Source organism: Myotis daubentonii, chromosome 19, assembly GCF_963259705.1.
Source record: "Myotis daubentonii chromosome 19, mMyoDau2.1, whole genome shotgun sequence".
NCBI classification, from domain to species: domain Eukaryota; kingdom Metazoa; phylum Chordata; class Mammalia; order Chiroptera; family Vespertilionidae; genus Myotis; species Myotis daubentonii.
Window position 1 is genome coordinate 28351003 of NC_081858.1, and position 16358 is coordinate 28367360.

Consider the following 16358-nt stretch of genomic DNA (forward strand, 5'->3'; position numbering starts at 1 on the left):
CAGACCCTCAGCGCTGCCTGCGGGCCGGGAACGCCGCCCGGTCCCACCCCGCATCCCCTCCCTCGATGGACAGCCGCCAAGAGGCGCTGCCCCACCGGCCACCCGCCCCCTCGCGCCTTTTCCGAGGCTGCGGCCCCTCCCGCTGAGACGGCGGCCGGCCCATTGTCCGACCCACCAGCCCGGTCCTGGGCCGGCCCATTGTCCGATCCACCGGCAGCACCGGGTCCACGCGGCCCGGCCCAGGGCCACCTCATCGGGCAGAACCGGACTCCTGCCCAACGAGCCATCGGCCTCCCTGACGGTGCCCCCGGCCCGGGTCCCAGGCCTGGCGGCGTCCCTGCCCACCCTCCCTCCCGCCTGCCCACCCAGAGCCCGGAAACTTCTTACCGAGCACATGACCAGCCGTTCACTCGCGTCAGTTCCAGACACAACTTGAAGTAACTCTCCCACAAAAAGAAGAGAGAGAGAGAGAGAGAGAGAGAGAGAGAGAGAGAAAGGCGAGGAGAACGCGCCAGCGGTGGGTCAGCGGAGTCCACGCCTGCTCCGCCGGCCGCCCGGAGACACCCCGCGTCCAATGTCAAACCATCCTCCCCGCAGGCCCGACCCGAGGGGCGGCCCCTCCAGCCGCGCCTTCCCGCGAGACTACGGGCTCCCCGGGCTGGGGCGGCCCCCAGGCCGGGCTGCAGCGAGGCCGCCCCCCCAGGTCCCCGCGATGCCCCCCGAGACGGGGCCCGCCGGCCACGGGGGACAGCTCGCGGCCACCCGCCCCGCCGCGGGCCGCCCAGGAGGTCAGGCCCGGGCGATGCTCCCTGCCTCCCGCCACTCGGGCCCATAAACACGGGAATTACATAAGTCCACTCCTCTTGTCGGGGAGCCAAAAGTAAGAGCCTTTTTTCCCCAGCCTTGGCAGTAAGTAATAATTCCTCATCGCCATGGCAACCCTGGCGGGCTGCCAGCCGCCACTCAGGAGCTGAGACACTGGGAGGCCTTTTTATAGCTCGGCAGCAAGCCTCTTCAGCAGTCCCGCTCGCTCGTGGGGAGCCTGAGCGCGGGCTCCCCCGCATTCCCCTCTTTAACCCGTTTCCTCCCAGCGGGACCCTGCCCCCCAGGGGCCTGGCCTGCGGCGAGCCTGAGACACGGGCGCTGCCCCTGTCCCTTCCCGCCCTCCAGTCTCCCCGGCGACACAGCCAGGGGGCCGCTCTGCCTTTATCAAATATTTCTGTCCTCCCTGCAATCTCAGGGAAAGCACACAGGACCCTCCCATCGGAATTCTGAGCAGGGGTCGCGGCGGTGACAGGCCCAGAGGGCGGACACACGCACACACATATGCACACGCACGCACAGGCCAGCACGGATGGTTGGTGGTCAGCCAGGGCTCTGAACCTTGGCGGCAACGGGCGGTGTGAATCAGACAAGTGGGAGCTTTTCTCTGGGTGTCAACGTCCCGTCGGCGGCCGGGCGGGCTCAGCCCCGGCTCCCCGCAGGGCTCTGGGCGGCAGTGACAAGGTGAGGCATCCCTACAGGGGTCCCCCAGCCGCCAGGAGTCAGGCCCCACGACCTAGGACAGCATCCTGAGCTGTACAGATGCAAGGGAGGCACCCCTGGCGGAGGCACCCCCGGCAGAGGCACCCCCAGTGGAGGCACAGCGCGTGCAAAGGCCCTGAGGCCAGGCGGCGTCGGGTGCGTGGCAGACGCAGAGAGAAGGCTGTGTGGCCAAGGGCAGTGGTCGGGGGGTGGAGTCAGAACAGGTCACGGAGTAAAAGAAGGTGGGGGGCTTGGGGGGCAGCAAGTGAGGACTCTGGGGACAGACTAGGGACGCTCCCGAGAGGAAGCGGGGCCACGATCACAATCACAGCCACACGTCCCAGCGAGCACAGCAAAAGGCTGGTGCCGTTCTCCAAACCCACAGGCGGGGAGGACGCGGCCCAGAGAGGTCAAGAGGCTGCCCCGGGCCACACAGCCAGCAAGTGGCTGTGGTCTGAACTGGGTCAGCCCGGCGTGCCCCCGCCACACCACGTGCTGTGGTCAGCAGGAGCCACAGGGGATCGGGGGCGGGGGGGGGGGGGGGGCCCGGCGTGCATGCCACGAGGGTCTGTGGCCACTGCACTAGCGGGGACAGCCGAGTCGGAGACCACGCATCCCAACTTCCATCTGCTCCCCCCTCGGCCCCCCCACCCCGCTTTCCCCCAGAAACTGCCTGCCCTGAAGCCAAGGCGGGGGGCGGGGGTGTTCCCCTCCAACGCCTTCTGTTAGAGGTGGGGAAACCGAGGCACGCAGAGACGCGAGGGAGCGAGCAGCCGCCGCACGTGTAGACCGCAGGTCCCGGTGCTGCCGTGACCCCGCGGGAGACCACAGAATCTCAGGAACAAGGAGCCAGACCGGCCCCGCCAAACCCAAACGCGGGCAGGAAGCAGAGCCCCGGGCGGCGGGCCGGCCTCACCGGTTCCTTTTGTTCTTCTCTGTTTGTTTTGGACCCGGGCCCTGCACAGCCCTGACCTTCCCAGGGGCCGGGCCGGGATCCTCCTGGAACCCGGACACACGCCCCCAAGTCCCGGGCTCCCTGTGCTCCGGCCGGGTCGTGGCCTGGCTGCGTCACCCCCCGGCCACTGCTGGCGTCTCCCCCAGGAAGCTGGGCAGCTGGGGGGCGGGGAGGGTGGCTGAGCGACTTCACGGCGACGGCGAACCTGACCCGGCCCCACGCTGCACCCTCTTTAGACGGAGCCACTTAGCAAAAGAATCCGTCGCACCCCACGCCTCCCGCGGTCGCCGTCCGCATGGGCCACTTCCAGGGACCGTGGGAGAGACCGGTGACGGGGACGCACACACAAGGGCATGGGTGGCAAGGAAAGGGGGTTCCCCAAGGAGGCAGGAGGGGCCTGCCCTGGCCGCCTGAGTGGCTCCCGGGTCCTCTCTGGCCAAAGGGGGTGGGGCGCCTGGGGGTCTGTTTGTGGCTGGCTCGGGCGGGAGGGCGGGCAGGGCGGGCACGGAGCAGGGGGGCGCCTCCAGGTGCTCAGGGTCTCCCCGCAGCTCCAGGCCTGGTTCCCTGGAATCGTGTGGAGAGGGGAGAGGGGGGCCAAGCTGGGACCCGGGCGTTTGGTGCTGCCCGCCTGGGAGTCTCGACTGTGGTCAGGTGACGAGTGGCGGCCCCAAGGATACGGGAAGCCGGGCTGACCCAGTTCAGACCACAGCCACCTGCCAGCTGTGTGGCCCGGGGCGAACTCCTAACCTCTCTGGCCCATTCCTTCCCTGTGTGCCGGGCTCAGGATCGCACCTGCCTTTCGCAGACGCGGCCTTGTTTGGACAAAGGGTCTTCACAGATGGGACCAAGTTAAGAAGGACGGAGAGGAGATCGGCCCGACCTCCGATGGCAAAGTCCTTCCAGGAGACACAGAGGAGAGATGGTGACCGACGGGGCGCTTGGAGCCACCTGGGCGAGGCCCGGGAGGACCCTCTCCCATCGGCTGGAGGGAGGCCGGCCTGCCTGCACCAGGAGTTCGGGCAGAGCGACCTGACCCGCACCTGGCTGGCCCGAGGAAGCCTGCCCTGACCACAGATTCGGACCGCGTTTCGCTCCCGTGACCTAAACTCTGTGCCCGTGACCCTCACCACGCTCGACGGCACATGTTCACCGACTCTCTCTCTGTCTGAACACTAGGCTCCTCAATCGCGCGGACATTGCCCGACTTTTCTACCCTTCTGATCCCGCTGCCCTACAAACGTCTGGAACACCCCACGTCCCCAGTACATGTCAATCAATCCACTAGCAAAGGAACAAAAGGGAGAAGCAAAAGCCATTCCCCTTCATTTCCACCTCAAATGGGGCAAAGGGCCAGCAGAACAGCCCCGGATCCGGAACCACCACCGGGGCGCCCAGCCCAGCTCCAGTCCTGTCAGCCCCTCAGCCTTCCTGACCACGGTGGCCACAGGGCCTTTGCACGTGCTGCTCCCCCTGCCTCGAAGGCTCACCCCTCTTCCTTTCATGCTGGTTCCTCCCCAGGCACCAGTCTCAGCTGCCGTGCCACCTCCTTCAGAGACCACCCTTGATTCTTCTACCTAAAGTGAGTGCCCCGCCTGGCCCGGCCGGCGTGGCTCAGGGGTTGAGTGTCGACCTATGAACCCAGAGGTCACGGCTCGATTCCCAGTCAGGGCACATGCCCGGGTTGCGGGCTCGGTCCCCAGTGGGGGACGTGCAGGAGGCAGACGATCCATGATTCTCTCTCATCGTTGATGTTTCTCTCTCTCCCTCTCCCTTCCTCTCTGAAATCAATAAAAATATATTTTAGAAATACGTAGATAAGTAAAATAAAGTGGGTACCCCCAACACCAGAGCTGCCCCCGCCCCACCCTGTGCTCTTCGACAGCCAGCATCTCTCAGCTCTGTGGTACCCCCCTCCCCGCCCCCGGGAGGCCACGGGGACACCAGGCTGGCTGCAGGGAGCAGGAACTGACCCTCCTGCCCTGACCCGTCCGCCTCGCACAGAGCAGCCGCCTGGGGGCCTCCGTGGCACAGAGAGCCTGGCCCACGGACTGGGCGGCCCTGCCAGGAGGTGCGGTCTGGCCCGGGGCTCGGGGAGGGCTGCGGGTGGCGCCGGCCCAACCCCCACAGTGCACAGCGGGTATCGCGGAGTGGAGCTGGAAAGTGGGTCTAACATGGCGATCCCAGTACCACCCGCAGGCCCGGGAGAGCCCACGGAGCCGGCAGCTCAAAGCCACGGGCAGAGAAAGGAGCGACCTGGAAAGAAGCCGCTTTCATTCCAGCGAATGGGCTGTGAGCACCCAGGCGCAGCTCTGCTGCGTGGTTCCGAGCTGCTCCTGGTTGGGTCTCCGGCCTTTGTGGGAGGGACAAGGTGGTCATCTCAGCACTCCAGCCCCTCGAGGCTTGGCATCGCCCTAAATCAGCACGTTTTCTGAACGGCAAGTGGCCTGGCCGGCGTGGCTCCGCGGACAGAGCGCCGGCCTGCAGACGGAAGAGTCCCGGGTTCGGTTCCGGTCAAGGGCATGCATCTTGGTTGCAGGCTCCTCCCGGGCCCAGGCCCTGGTCAGGGGGCTCGTGCAGAAGGCAACCCATCGATGTGTTTGTCTCTCTCTCTCTCTCTCTCTGTCTCTTCCACTCTCTCTAAAAATCAATGGAAAAATATCCTCAGATGAGGATTAAAACGAAATTTTTTTTAAAAGGACCCAGCTGAAAAGTCATCCGAAAACGCGGGAAATCCCCGCAGGAGAGAGGGAAGGGGGGCTCTGGGCAGCAGCCGGGGTTAGACTCCCACTGCTCAGGTCACCCACCCCCCCTGGCCCCCGTTTCCTGGCCTATAAAGTCAGATAACGATCATCTCTACTTCCGGGGGGCGGTGGGGGGGTCCATAAGATTAAGTAAATTATAAAGTGCAGCCCTGTCACTGTTACACACTGTTATTATTACCACTGTTGTCCTGCAACCATTTCCAACCTTACGTAGGTTTATAACCCCGACTGCAGGCTAGAGCCAAGACTACCCGGCTCCCTGGGGCTCGCTGGGACCCCTGGAAGGCTGCACCGCCCCCCTCGATCCTCCTCCTCCTCCTCCTCCTCCTCCTCCTCCCTCCTCCTCCTCCTCCCTCCTCCCTCAGGCTGGGGGCAGGGACTACCATCAGACGGAAAGAGCCGCACGTCGGAGCCAGAGATTAAAGACAAGCAGTGTTCTCGGGCAGGCATCCACCCTCAATTATGAACCTGATGTAATGAGGCGCCCCAGTAACGTCGTTACTCGTTTATTTGCAGGATTGCTGATTTAATTTGCCGGCCTCCTTCCCGAAAAGTCATCTCAGCGAACACTCCTCGGCGAGTGGGGGGGGAGGGGGGACCCATTCGGTCCCCACTCCGCTTCCCCTTCCATGTGTCACCCTCTGGCCTCGCCCCGAGACCGCTCCCCCGAAGGCCCGCCCGACAGGCTCGCGACAGGCCCGACACACACGCAGCGGTCTTGGTGCCGACGAACCGTGTGTGGCCCAGAAGTGGACCCTCCTTCACACCCTCCGCTCTCCCCCAGACCCAGCCCCGGGGGACCCTCTGGGCCCACAAGCACGTCCGAGCAACGGAAGGGCGGGTACGTCCCGGCGCGGAGCAGGACAAAGAGCACGCGGCTCTTGCCCAGCGACCTTAGATACGTCCCCTGAGCTCCCAGAGCCTCCGTTACGTCACCTGTAAAATGGGAGTGTGAAACCCACACCCACACCTCGCGAACAGGGACAACCCAACTGCGGCTTCCCAGCGCCACGCAGGCCTCCGCCAACGCAATACGACAAGAAAAAGCTCCGGGAGGCACGGAGACGGTCCAGCTTCATCCGAAACAGCCCCAAACCGCAAACCACCCGAGTGCCGGGCAGCTCAGGAACGGGGAGGCCCAACTGTGACACACTCCTACCACGGGATGCTTACTCGGCGATGAAAAATAATCAACTATTCATCCGGATGAATTGCAAAAACCTGCAGAGGCCCTGGCCGGTGCGGCTCAGTTGGTCGGGCATCCCGAAAGGTTGCCGGTTCGAGTCCTGGTCAGGGCACATGCCTGAGTTGCAGGCTCTGTCCCCGGCTGGGGGCGTGTAGGAGGCAGCCGACAGATGTTTCGCTCGCAATGTTTCTCTCTCTCTCTGACTTCCTTCCTCTCTCTTTAAAAAATAAAAATCCATTAAAAAAAGACATGCAGAGAGAAAGAAACCAAATACAAAGAAGCTCATACTTTAACGCCCTCTCGATTGTGGGGGTTGCTCGATGGATCTTTACATGGGTCAGAACTCGGGGGGCAGGGGGGCTGGTGTTCCGGGGGAATTAGATCCCCTTGAGGCTGCTCTGTTTCCAACCGTCACAGGAAAACACAGACGTAAACACAGCCCCACTGACCCGGGCCCGGGGCCCGTCCCCCACCTCCAGGTCCGACCGCCTGGTTCTGGCACGGCCCTCACGCTGCCCAAGCCCCTGACTCATGAGCGCGGGACCGAGGAGGGCGGGGCTTGCCCCTCTGCCCGGCGAGGTCCCCGGCAGCAAAGGCAGGGTTAACGGCTGGCTCCTCCGAGAGCCCCTGGGCAGGCGGAGCCCCCACGGGCACGGGCCGGCTCTGGGCCCTGGCGCACAGTAGGGCCGCACTGATGGTGCTGCAGAATGACCAGCAGCGAGCACCAGGCCTCGGTGGGCAGGACTGGCCCGGATTCTTGTCCCCCCGACACACGCAAGCCCCCCCACCGGGCGGGACTCCAGGCCCAGGTAGCCGCCCCCGTCACCGAAGGCTGCTCGGCCCCACCCAACCCGCTCCTCCCAAGAGAGGGGACCCCCAAAATGGACCCCCTGTGGGGAAGGGTTGGCACAGTCTGCCGGAGGAGAGGGCATCCTGGTCCCTGGGGCAGGACAAGGGCCACCCCAGAGCTCACCCACTTATAAAAGAAAAAACAATCATGAAAGGCCCGGCCGGTGTGGCTCAGTGGTGAGCGTTGGCCTAAGAACCAGGAGGTCACGGTTCAATTCCCCGTCAGGGCACAGGCCCGGGTCAAGGGCTCGACCCCCCAGTGTGGGGCCTGCAGGAGGCAGCCGATGCATGATTCTCTTTCATCACAGATATTTCTCTCTCTCTCCCTCTCCCTTCCTCTCTGACATCAATAAGAATATGTTTTAAAATATAACAATAATAATAATAATAATAATAATAAAAGGACGGCCAGGCGCGGGCACAGGGATGGGAGGTCCTGGGCCAGCGCCCGTGAGCCCGGCCCTGGCAGAGGGCAGCTCCCGCCCCCGTGAGTGATGGGGGCAGGCGGCGCCTGGGAGCCCGGCGGGAGTGCATCCCCCGGGCCCGATTAGAGGGCCAGCCGCCGGCAGACACGCTCAGCTGTCAGCCTGGCCCTCCCAGCCCGCCATCAGAGGCACCATTAATTGCTGTCATTTGAGGGTGGCCTGTGGGGAGGAGGGGGGGTTTGTGGGAAGGAGAGGGGAGGGGCGGGGGAGGAAGGAGGAGGAAGGGAGGGGGTGAGGAGAGGAAGAAGCGGGGACTGTAGGGGGAGGGGAAGACAGCTTGCCGGGAGCGGAGGGAGCCTCCTGAGCTGGACAGACAGAGCCCTCCACGGCCCAGCCCGCGTGGCTCAGGAACCAGGAGGACACGGCCCAGGCCCAGGTTGTGGGCTGGGTCCCGGGTAGGGGGCGTGCAGGAGGCGGCCGATCCATGATGTTCCTCTCGCATGGATGTTTCTCTCTCTCTGTCTCTCCCTCTCTTCCTCTCTCTCAATAAAAACATTTTTTTAAAATAAAATTAAAAAAACAAAAACAGACCTCCATGGGCTCTGCGCCTCCCTCCGCCGCCCAGCACGGGGACCCATTGCCCAGGACGGACAAACCGAGTCCGGAGCCCTGTGACCACACGCACACCTGCTCGCGTGCTGTCTGGGCCCGATCTTCGCCCTCGGGGTCCCCAGAGAGCCTGGCCGCCCCTGTCCCCCCTTCACTGTGGGCCCCACCCACACCCGAGCCTCACCCCTCATCCACAGCCACCTGCCTTTCCACACCCTGGCCCAGCGCCCTTCCCCAGGCCCCACGGCCGCAGGGAGGGCTCCCCTGCTCCTCTGCCGCTCGCACACGGGGGGACACCCCGCCACCCCCATGGCTCCGCTGTGCACGGGGGACAAGGACAGGTCCCCCTCGAGGGGCCGCTCTGAGGACTGAGCGACATGGTCCCGCGGGTGCCGAGTGCGGAACCTCAGCGGCTGGTCCGCTACCATCCCCGACACTGCGCCCTCGACCCCACACCCCGCCCCCCCACCCGCCTCCAGGCCTCCCCAGATGCAGAGGGCCGCCCCAGCAGCCCAGGGTCAGCACCCCTCCCCATGCCGGTCCCCAGAGGAGCCTCAAGCCTCATCTCTGGGCTGAGGGAGCTCCAGGGAGCATTCGGGGAGGACCCCGCCCCCTCCCCCGTCTGTCTGCCCCCCCCTCCCCCCAGGTGATGGATCGCCCCAGAGGAGGAAGCTAAGTGCTTGCAGACAAAAAGCCCTTTTATCGTCCCGGCTGGGCCTCTGGCATGACAAGCAGATAACTCAGCCTCCGAGGGAGGGCTCCCCATTAGGCCGGGATGGATGGAGGGCCAGCAGCAGGCGGAGGAGGAAGGGGACACCCCGCCGGGCAAGGCCACCTTCCTCCCAACGTCAAAGGCACCCAGCACGGCGGGTGGAGACCCGGGGCTGGTTCCCTGGAGGGGCCCTCGCCCCGGTGTCGCCCAGACGAAACCCTCCACCGTGGGGCCCAGGGTGCGGCCAGGGAAGCAGGCAACCGCCACGGCTGTCCCTGTCCTTCCCTGGTGCCTCCCGGGACCCTACAGGCTGAGGAACGAAGGGGAGAGGCCTCCCCCAAGACGCCCCATGCACCCACGTGGCTCATGCAGACCCCTACCCACCAGCGGGCCCACTCCACGCAGCCTCAGGGCCTTTGCACGGTGGTCCTCTCGCTCTGAAACACGCTCCAGAGACCTGCACGTTCCCTTCCTCTGCTCCCGCAGACCTTTGCTTAAATGCCACCTCCTCAGGGAAGCCCACCCTGACTACCCCTGTTTGAAACCACAATCCACACTCCTCAAGCCCTTCAGCTGGTTCCTCAACCCGGCGCTTCCCACCAAGGACACCCCATGTGTTCTGTCTATGTTTACTGTCTGCCTGCCCGGGAGGATGGGTACTTGTCCGTCTTACAGCACCCAGAACAGGGCCTGGCACACAGTAGGCGCTTTAGAAATAATCAGCGAAGAATGACTGTTTTGGGAGAGGACTGAAATCTCCTGGTGCAGCTCAGGGCAGCAGCCAGTGGCTATTTACACTGAAATCAGCTGCCCAGCTGCTGTGGCTCAGTGGTTTGAGCATCAGCCTATGAACCAGGTCACAGTTCATTCCCGGTCAGGGCACATGTGTGGGCTGTGGGCTCGATCCCCAGTGTGGGGCGTGCAGGAGGCAGCTGATCCATGATTCCCTCTCATCATGGATGTTTCTATTTCTCGCTCCCTCTCCCTTCCTGACATCAATAAAAATATATTTAATACAAAATAAAATGAGGACAAAGAAAAGCCCTAACAGCTCGCTGAGCACCTACTGTGTGCCGGCTCTGGTCTGTATGAGCTCATTTTACCAGCACGAGAGCCCAGGGAGGGGTGCTGCTACTCCCCCAGTTCACAGAGGGGGAAACTGAGGCACAGAGATGGAGTGACTTGGCCTGGGCTCCCCGCGTGAGCGCAGCAGTGCCAGGCCTGGACCCAGGATGCCTCCCCTCACGCTGGACACAGTGACCACGGGGCAGCACCGGCCACCCCAACAAGTCTGCAGCCCAGCCCGCCCTCAGAGCCCAGAACCCCGAGGCGGAGAAAACCTCGTCCCCCATCTACGACCCCCTTGTCTCAGGCCTCCTCTGAAAACCCCTGCGCTAGGCCAGGAAATACCCCTCCCCGGGGGACCCCACCACCTCCCCCTGGCGTTCCCCACCCTGGGCAACCCCACAGGGCTCGCCGAGCCCCCCACCACGTCCGCCAGGTGGAATCCGGCTCCCCAGCGACTCCCGCCCGCCCCCCTTGAGCCCGCCGAGCCGACGAGGAGTGGGGACAGACGTGGACCTACCACACTCGGCCGCCAGCAACGCTGTGTCCTCAGACTCCGGGGAACCTGCAGGGAAAGAGGGGCGTCGTCAGTCAAGCTCGATCCTCCGCGCGGGCGCTCCGACAGGACAGGGACGGGATGGCGGGGCCCCCGGGCTGGGCGTGCGGTGTACACCAGGCCCAGCACGTCTCCACGACACCCCCAGACGCAGGCCCTGCACACGCTGGAGCCCAGGCGGTCAGTCCCGTGCCCCCAGACCCAGAGCTGGGATCCCAGAAACCGCCCTGAAAGAGGGGGGCCTCAGCCCGCAGCCAAGCACCCCTGAGCCTCCACTCACAGCCAGCACCCCGTGGCGACAGCGAGCGTCCAGGCACAAAACGCCGCCCGCGGGTCAGTGAGCACCGGTCGAGCCAACAGAAATACGGGGGGACTCACTCCCCGCCACCGATGGCCAAAGGGCTCAGGGGAAGGTGCCAGCGTCACTGACTATCAGGAAAGTGCCCATCGGAACCCCAGGAGACCCCGCGTGGATGTGGTGCTGAAATGAGAGACGACAGCGAGTGGTGCGAGGACACGGGCCCCCTGAGACCACGCGCTGGTCCGATCCCCAGTGAGGAGGCCGCTCCGGTGGGGCGATCACGTGACCCGGCAATTCCACTCCTGGGTGTTTACCCGGGAAACACGAAATCTGTGTCCACACACACACGCGCGCGCGCGCACAGGACTGCGCACGACGGCCTCACTCGTTGTCACACAAAAGCAGGGAACGAGCCCCCGATCCAATGACCCATCCGTAGACGGGCGACCCACACACGGTGGCACAGCCACACCCAGGACGTGCCGCGGTGACGGGGGGCCAACGGCAGAGACACGCGACCCCCAGAGGAAGGTCAGACCCGGGCTGAGCACGGGGGCCACACTCCGCGCTACACACGCCGGGACTCCGTGTCCGTGGCTCTGGAAAGGGCAGACCGGGGCTGCCCCACACGGGGGTGTGCAGAGGGAGAGCGAGCAGGCGACTCGCACAGACGTCAGGGTGCTGACCACTCCGGGGAGGGGGCGGCAGGTGGCCACTGGGTGTCGCCTTTAAAATGACTCATTAATCTGCGCCCGGGTTTATGCATTCCTTTTTTTTTCAGAGAGGAATGGAGAGGGAGAGAGAGAAAAACATCAATGACGAGGGGGGGAGAGGGAGGGAGGGAGAGGGAGAGAGAGAGAGAGAGAGAGAGAGAGAGAGAGAGAGAGAGAATATGAATTGGACTAGCTGCCTCCTACACGCCCCCCACTGGGGATGGAGCCCGCACCCCGGGCCTGTGCCCTGACCGGGAATCGAACCGTGACCCTCGACCACTGAGCCACGCCGCCAGGCGCCTTACGCATTCTTTACGGTGGCAGCACCTGCACAGAGAGAACAGCCGACACACCGGCCGCGGTCCCAGCTCTTCCATGGACGGAGGGCGGTGACCATGGGCGCGCCCCCCGGTCTCTCTGAGCTCGGTCTTCCCATCCGGAAACGGGCCCGCTCCCCTCGGCTGTCCGCACGGCCCGCTCCTTCCACCCGCCTCGGTCTTGACGGGACTCCCTGCAGCCCCGCCTGCCCACGGCAAACCCTCGTGGGGTCGAGTCAGGTCAACTTCTCCAAACCCCCGGGCCCCGGGGCCCACGCGACGCCTGCCGCTTTGAAGGAAGGGAAGCGGCGCCCTCGTGAGCCTCCCCGTGGCTGCCCGGCCGGCCGGTGAATCCACACGGGGCAAGAGGAGCAAACCACCGGGCGGCGCTACAGAAGCCCACACTGCGCCCGGGACCCGCCGGCCTGGGCACGGCCCCGCGGAAGCACACCTTCCCGGGGGGACAGCGGCCGCGTTTGGGGGCGTCGGGCCCTGGGCCGGGGGAGGAGGAGCACCTAACGCCACTCCTGTCGCCGCGGGGCCGGCCGGGCACATCCTTTCACACCAGGTGGACGGCCCTCCCCTGTCACCGGCCCTGTCACCGTGGCAGGCGGCGGGAGGGGCGGGCTTCCCGCGGGAAGCCACTGGGATGTTTTATTTCCCTCCTCCAGCGACAGCCGAGGCGTGCGGCCCCTCCAGGCTCTGCTTGAAGCCGCCAGAGAGGTCATCGCCGAGTTCACGAGGTCCGATTCCCCGCCAGCAGCGGGCGGCGGGGCCGTGGGCGAGCAGACTGGGCCTGGAGCGGGACAAAGGGAGCAGGCGGCTGTGGCCCCACCAGAGAGGGCCCAGCCCGTCCAATGCCAGGCACAGAGTTGGGGACGGGGGGCAGGGGGCTTGAGGAGCAGCCCTGAGCCCTGCCCAGGAGCACCCCCAGCCCCAAGTCCATCTGTCCCGGGTCCCAGGGGCCAGCCCCAGGCCGGGCGAACCACAGGCCCTCACGGCAATCAGACCCCTGGTCACCCACACGCAGGCCAGACCCGGGCCACCTCCCGGCCCCGCCAGGCGGGCACCGTCCCCGCCCTGTGTCAGAGGCCACCGCTCAGCTAGGGAGGGGCGGGGAGATGGGGACCTGACAGCTGCCCGTCCTCCTCCCCTCACGCCCCCAATGTGCCCCCCCCCCCCGTCTCCTCCTCATCACAGGGGTGGGGTGGGCCGTCTGCAAGAGGCAGCCGACAGCAGCAGCGAGACGCCAGGAAGGAGCTGGTATCGACCACCGCTGGAGGAAGGGGGGCCGCGCCGGCAGCCGGGCTCCGGGCCAAGCACAGGCCAAGGCCGGGCCTGCATCCCGGGCCTGCGCCGGCGGCCGCACCGAGAGGCCATCTGTCCGTCCACCTGTCTGTGCACCGCCTCCCGGGGTCTCACGGTGCCGGGCACAATGCTCAGCCCCTCGGCTCAGGATCGGGTGGAATTCTCACCCCGCGCTCCACTCCCGGCCTCTCCCCATTTTGCAGATGGAGACGGTGAGGCAGAGCTCCCCGGGGTTCCCCCAGCGGGACGGGCCTCCAGGCACCCGCTGCACCAGACGCCCCGCCCTGGAGCCCCAGCAGGGAGACGGGGGAGCGGGCTCCCTGGGAACGGGGCACGGGGGAGGGGGTGGTAGAAACTTCCGGAAGCCTCCGGACGACCCTCAGCGGCCCCATCCCAGGCTCCTGAATAATTCAGGTTCTGCAGGTAGGAGCCCAGGGCCAGCGCCCTGAAGTGTCCGTCCGCTGCTGGGTCCGGGGGAGGGGCTGCCTGGGGCCGGGACCTGAGGTCGCAGACCCTTCCCCCGCCCAGGAGCAGGGTCGGGGCGCAGGGACGCCGAGGGCACTGTGGGGCCATCGATCGCCAGAAGCAATTAATTGTCGGGGTCAAGAGATAGTGAAGCTTTGTCCCAGGGCCCAGGGGACAGGCCAGCCGGTCTGGTAGCCCAGGGGGGAGGGGGTTCCTGTTGACCTGGTCCTGACGGGGGGCGGGGCCTCCATGCAGCCTCTGGCACCCCCTTCCCATGTCTCTGCCTCCCACAAGCCTTCTGCATGCTCCCCACTCACAGGCCCGACCCTCCAGGGAACAGCATCCACGACTGCGTCCCAGCAGCCCAGGACCTCGCCTGCCGTCCAGCAGGGCGGCCCACATCTGTCGCCTAACTCCCCGAGACTGTGACCTCGGAGGTCATCACCGGGGTGGCTCACATCTCAGCTCTGCCGTTTTGCAAAGCTTTGGGTCTCTGAGCCTCGGTTTCCCCATCTGTAAGATGGGGTGATGCCAGGCGCTACCTTGTGGGACACATGCAGCCTGGCCCGCAGCAGGCGCTGAGTTCAAGCTCGCTACTGGGGCTCCCCCTCCCTAGCCCTCAGGTGTCAGTCCGTAACCCCCGCAACTGGGAGGCCCCGACTCCAGGCCCCCGCCGGCCTCTGCAGCAGCACCCGCTGGGAGACTCCGGCGTCGGTGGCCGAACTCCACACCCCAGGCCCGGTGGCCGGTTGTCATGAAGAACAGAAGTGCCCTCACCCCGGGTGGTGCGGCTCAGTGCATAGAGCGTTGGCCCGTGGACTGAAGGGTCCCGGGTTCGATTCTGGTCAAGGGCATGTATCTCGGTTGCGGGCTCCATCATCACCAGCCCGGGTGGGGCACGTGCAGGAGGCAGCCAATCGGATGTGTCTCTCTCCCATCAATGTTTCTCTCTCCCCCACTCCCTTCTACACTCTCTGGAAATCGATGGAAAAAATATCCCGGGGTGAGGATTACCACCAACAACAAAACAGAAGTGCCCAGGCGCACACAGCCCTCCACCCAGACCCTCTGAGGACAGGGCACGGGGCCCCCGTGAGGCTCACCCCCTCCCAGCCACCACCCCACCCTGTGTCTGCACCAGATCCCTCCACACACACCCTGGACACGTGCAGCCCCCCCCTCGCTGCCCCCACTGCCCGGATGGGAAAACTGAGGCCAGAGGCAGCCCGTGGACGCCTTTTGCAGGAACCGAGCTCGGCTCACGGGTGCTCAGAAGCCGGGTCACCGGGGCCAGGGAGGCGCTGAGTCAGAGTGAGAAGCTCGCGGAAACCGAAAGCAGCCGCGGCCGGCCGAGCGCTCCCCAGAGTGAGCCGCCCTGATTCACAGTCAGCCGCTGGCGCTGAGCTGGAAAGTTCCTGCTCCTGTGGCCAGCGTGGGGGGGCGCGGGGGGGGTGAGGGGCACGGGACAGCCACCAGGCCTGGGGCCACGAACCCGCCCAAGTCTGAGCACAGGTCACACCCAGACTCACAACTGCCCCGCGAGGCCGTCAGCCCCAGCCCAGCCGCTCAGCGACCTTGGGGAGCAGTGACCTCGGAGCAGGGCCCTCCCTCGGCAGGCAGTGCCCTCGGGGGTGTCTGTGGCTGCAGGGCAGGCAGCAGAGGAGCCCCCCGCTCCCCCCCAGGACAGGCATCCTCTCTCCCTGGCTGGGCTCAGCCCCCGGGGAGGTCACGAAGCCCAGCGCGGAGACCTCAGCATCTGGCCTGGACCCTGGACGGTCTGCAGCTTTCCGGCTGTGTGACCGGACGGGCCGCCTGGCGTCTCTGAGCCGGCTCTGCACCTGTGACACGGAGCCTCTCGTCTCCCGGGCGGACCCAGAAACTCAGTGCCACGCACGCCGTGAGCGCTCCGGACGTGCACCCCCTCTTCCGTCCCTGACGGTGGTTCTACCGGGGGTGACATTCACATAACATCGCATTCCCCGCGACACCGAGGACCGGTCAGGGGCGTTTAACACACTGACAGGTCTGTGCACCCACCATCCCCTATCTGGTTCCGACGCTTTCCCGTCTCCCCAACAGAAAAGGGAACCCCCAAGCCACTGTCCGCACAGCCCCCTCCCCCCGTAACCACAATCGGCTTCTTTCAGTCCCTGTGGAGTTGTCGGCTCTGGAGCAAGAACAGCGGGCAAAGCACAAGAGTGGCCCGGCCGGGGTGGCTCAGGGGTTGAGCGTCGTCCTACGAACCAGGAGGTCCCAGTTCGATTCCCGGTCAGGGCACGTTCTGGGGTGGGGACACAGCTGTCCTAGGGGACAGTGTCGCGCCACGATCGTCACCCTCCCCAGGCAACCTTCGAAAGGCCTGGCCCCTTAAAGAAAGCCTGCCAGCACCGACCCAAACACTAGCTTGCTTTCTTCTTTTTTTTTTTTTTTTGCCGTCACTTTCACGTATTTCCAGTCCCGAAAGGATTCTGCTCTCGCTTCTCTCGAAGCTGCACTTACTCATCCTGCGTGGGAGCCGCCAGCCCTGCCTCCTCTCACTTCCCGTTACACTGCTTGGGGTGGGGGTGGGGGGGCACCACAGGGATCTGTGTTGTTGTTACTTCCGCGCACA

The 16358-nt window shown here is 65.5% G+C and overlaps 1 protein-coding gene across 14 annotated transcripts in view; it reads right to left on the bottom strand.

Annotated features, from left to right (window-relative positions):
- The window catches only part of NCOR2 (nuclear receptor corepressor 2), a 134441-nt gene that overhangs the window by 107343 nt on the left and 10740 nt on the right, over positions 1 to 16358 (bottom strand). For 12 of the 14 annotated variants that reach the window (XM_059676239.1, XM_059676237.1, XM_059676238.1 and 9 more), the window contains exon 2: positions 10608 to 10652. The exons of 1 other annotated variant lie outside the window; for it this stretch is intronic. The gene's annotated coding sequence lies outside the window, so the exon portion shown is untranslated. Of the gene's footprint in view, positions 1 to 387; positions 794 to 10607; positions 10653 to 16358 lie in introns of those variants that run through there. One more of the 14 variants, XM_059676234.1, reaches the window with a different exon arrangement.